Below are 4678 nucleotides of genomic sequence, written 5' to 3'. Positions count from 1 at the left end.
TGCAAAAACAACTTCAAAAGGATAAATATTCAGGAAGAAAGGCTCTTGGTGATTTTTGCCAACAAATAGGTTTTGAAAAACCAAGTTTTTCCAAATCTTCTAAACCCAAGAGAAAAAAATATTTTAAAGAATATTTATCAAAAAAGAGAAAAAATTCTTTCTCTAAATTTTCAAAAAATAAAAATAAAAAATTTCCTAATAAGGAAAAGAAACTACCAGTTTGCTGGAAATGCAAAAAACTGGGTCATTACGCTAATAAGTGTACTACCCAGAAAAAGATTAATAATCTTAATATTGATGAAGGTCTTAAAAGATCGYTGTTAAAAGCAGTAATATCTGATTCTGATTCAGAAAATGAAGAAATATTTGTATCTGTCATTAATGAAGAAAATTCTGATGGATCTTTCGAAAGTGAAAGTGAATCTTCTTCAGATGATGAAGATCAAATTATATCTTCATGTAATGGTCMATGTAACCAGTATTCTGCTTTATGCAAAATGAATGGTTTATGTGTCTTAACCAAACAAGAAAATTTTATTTTTGATATCATTGATAAAATCAATGATAAAGATGAAAAAGAAAAAGTTCTTCAGGAATATTTAAAACAGCTCAGAAATAATCTTTCTGAATATACTCCTGAAAAACATTTTCCAAATTATGATTTAAAAGAAATCATAAACAGGGTTAAAAATCCTATAACTCAAGAAGTCACGATTTCAGATTTAAAATCTGAGATAAATCTGTTAAAAACAGAAATTTCAGATCTAAAATTTAGACTGTTAATCATAGAACAAAATAATGTTCTACCCAACACTACCCCTCCTAATAGGAAAATAGAAGAAGGAGAACCCTCTTTTTCAAAAGATGATTTTCCTCCTCTATCTGCTAGTGTTAATATTAACCTTCTTGACAGGGTTATTACCCACAAATGGTATATCAAGATTACATTAATTGTTAATAAAGAATATATTCTTGATACTACCGCTATGGTTGATTCTGGTGCAGATTTAAACTGCATAAATGAAGGCCTCGTACCTTCAAAATATTTTTCAAAAACTAAGGAAGCTTTGAATACTGCAGATAATACCAATTTAAAAATAAAATTTAAATTATCTGATTCAGTTATCTGCAACAAAGGAATTTGTTTTCAAATGCCTTTTATCATGGTTAAAAACCTTTCTCACAAAATTATACTGGGGAATCCGTTTTTGCATATGCTTTATCCTATTCTTAGAATAGATGAAAAAGGAATTCTCAGTAATATTGCAGGAACTGAAGTTCTTTTTGAGTTTATTACAACCCCTCAATACCATGAGATTGATATTGTAAAAAATCTTTTACAATCTAAAGAATTATTTCTTAATTCTTTAACAAATGATATCAATTTYCAAAAGGTTGAGGAAGCTTTACAACATCCAAAGCTCCAAGAAAAAAAATTTCTTTTGCAAAAAGAAATTGAAACAGATATATGTGCAGACGTTCCTAATGCTTTCTGGGAACGTAAGAAACATATTGTTTCATTACCCTATGAGCCTGATTTTAAAGAATCTCATATTCATACCAAGGCTAGGCCAATTGCAATGAGTCCAGAATATCTGGAACTATGCAAGAAAGAAATCCAAGATCTTCTTAATAAGAAGCTAATCCGACCGTCTTTTAGCCCTTGGAGTTGTCCAGCTTTTTATGTCAATAATCAAGCTGAACAAGAAMGAGGYGTTCCAAGACTYGTGATTAATTATAAACCTTTAAATAAGGTTCTTCAATGGATAAGATATCCAATTCCTAATAAAAAGGATCTATTAAACCGATTATTCTCGGCAAATGTTATGTCAAAATTTGACATGAAATCTGGATATTGGCAAATTCAAATTGCTGAACCAGATAAATATAAAACAGCATTTACAGTCCCATTTGGTCACTATGAATGGAATGTAATGCCGTTTGGGTTAAAAAATGCCCCCTCTGAATATCAGAGGATCATGAATGATATTTTTAATCCTTATACAGAATTTATAATTGTGTATATTGATGATGTTTTAGTCTTTAGTCAAAATATTGAACAACATTTTAAACATTTAAGAATTTTYATAAAYGTTGTTAAAAAAGCAGGACTTGTTGTTTCTGCAAAAAAAGGTTAAACTGTTTCAAACAGGAATTCGTTTTCTTGGTCATAAYATTAAAAATGGATCTATTATTCCAATTGATAGAGCCATTATTTTTGGTGAAAAATTTCCTGATGAGATTAAAGACAAAAATCAATTACAACGATTTCTCGGATGTCTGAATTATATTTCAGAATTCTGTGAAAAATTAGCTTATATAGCTAAACCTTTATATGATAGATTAAGGAAAAATCCGCCTGCCTGGACTAAAGAACATACTCTTGCAGTTCAGCAGATTAAACATTTAATAAAGGAAATTCCTTGCTTAGCCTTATCTAATCCAAATGCATTCAAAATTGTTGAAACGGATGCATCTGATATTGGATATGGTGGCATACTTAAACAACGCCTAAAAGGCAAAGAACAATTAGTTCGCTATACCTCTGGCTTATGGAGAGGTCCTCGAGTAAATTACTCTACTGTGAAAAAAGAAATTCTTAGTATTGTGCTAATAGTACAAAAATTCGAGTCTGATTTAATTAATCATAAATTCCTAATTCGAGTAGATTGTAAATCTGCTAAGGAAATATTATTCAAAGATGTTAAAAACATTGCCTCTAAGCAAATTTTTGCTCGATGGCAAGCTATTATGTCTATATTTGACTTTGATATTGAGTATATTAAAGGGGAATCTAATCATCTTCCTGATTTCCTTACTCGTGAATTTTTACAGGGRAAACATGTCTAAAAGGACAGATAAAGGAAAAGAAGTCTTAAAGACGACGCCAAAAACCGTCAAAAAAGATGTCAAGAAAGACGTCACTACATCGTTTAAAACGATAGCTATGACTGATGCTAATCAAGTCAAGAGACAGAAGATCAAAGATACTCCTAAAGAGGAGAAGCTGAGAGATGATGCATACAAACTAGCCTTGACCGCTAGTCATCCTGGAGAATATATTTTCCCTTACATTCCAATCTCAACAAAATGGGTAATACCCATTGAAAACAAATAYACTCATCTTCAACCTAATGAGGTTGTATCATTTTATTTYAAAAATAATGCTGACTCTTTTGTTTACCCAAAAGATTATCAGTATTTTCAAGATATTCTTGTAGCCACCAGTTCTGTAGAATTCGACTCTACTGAACGATCTGGCGGTGAAGTTGCTTATAGCAAAGCTGTTATTCATAGGGTAATTCGACCCGATCAGTGGACTGGTGATTTGTTTAAACCTTATGAAATCACTAGGCAACTGAGGCATAAAAATGTCACTTTGAAATTTAATTATTTTGATTATATCAATGCCTGGGAACATGCTTTCTATTATGARAACAGGCAAAGAAAATTTTCTTGGTGGATTCAGTTTTCWGCTTCTTTTAGCAAACCTGAATTACCCAACTGGTTTATAACCTGGTATACACAATGGGGATTATATCCTATTTGTCTTCCAGACAAAGTGCGAAAAATTTTCGAAGATTTTGCAAAGATTAATATATCTTTATCCAACCCAGCTATGTGGTTTACAATACTTTATCAAGTTCCTTGGATTATTCGTTGGGAACCTATTATTTCCTTACGAAATTTATCTAAACTTGGTGAAGAATTTAAGCCAATCCCTTATTTGGGACGAACGATTATGATTAAATGGTGGATAAAATTCAATTTCTTTGACAATTCAATTTTTTCCATCAGAGGGTTAATTGATCTCGAACCTCCGAAACCACCAAAGCCAGATGTTCAAGACATCTTCAAAGAGATTACTTCAAAAATCTCTAAGGAAGATTTGGCACAAATTATGGCCTTATTAAAGCAAAACGAAGCAGGCCCTGCCCATGCAGATTCAGCATCTTCACATATGTCTGAAGATGGAGATGAAGCGGCCACAGTTGATCTAATGCAAGACTCACAAGATCCTTTTGATCTGTAAGATGGATCCTTATGCAGCCAGAATCCGTCGAGAGCTAAAAGCCGTGAAAGAATCCATAGCACAAGTGGATTCGTCCATTGATCATTATAATCAAATTGTGGAACTCCAAATTCCAGCAGATAATTACAACTGGAGGAATGACATCCAATTTTTACGCTGGCTAATGTTCTACAGAGTTCAGTTGAAATTTCAACAAAGGCAACTTTCTCCCGTGCCTTCTAGATAGCACGACGTCATGGCTGACGTTTTTTTTCATTCGATTATTATCGATCGTGGCAGGTCCCAGTTCCATAATTCAGTTCGATTATTGAAGATAGTGGAGGGTCCCATTACTTTTGCTGGCTTATTTTCAGCCGTTCTTTAGCTAGTGGGATGTTAGTGGTCGGCCCCACTCCGACTTTTTCGTTGTATTTATAGCAACTTAATTTTCTTTTCTCAGTACGCTTAAGTTTCATATAATTCCCTCTTGTTCACCCTTCTGTAATATAAAAAATTCATAAATAAAGTAAAACTTCTGTACATTCATCCGATCCTGCTTACAATTGGTATCAGAGCCATTATTTTTGGTGAAAAATTTCCTGATGAGATTAAAGACAAAAATCAATTACAACGATTTCTCGGATGTCTGAATTATATTTCAGAATT

The sequence above is a fragment of the Cynara cardunculus genome (assembly GCF_001531365.2).
Source record: "Cynara cardunculus var. scolymus isolate 2C chromosome LG 3, CcrdV1, whole genome shotgun sequence".
In the NCBI taxonomy this organism is placed as follows: Eukaryota; Viridiplantae; Streptophyta; class Magnoliopsida; order Asterales; family Asteraceae; genus Cynara; species Cynara cardunculus.
The sequence above is the reverse complement of the archived record's forward strand: the minus strand, read 5'-3'. Positions refer to the sequence as shown.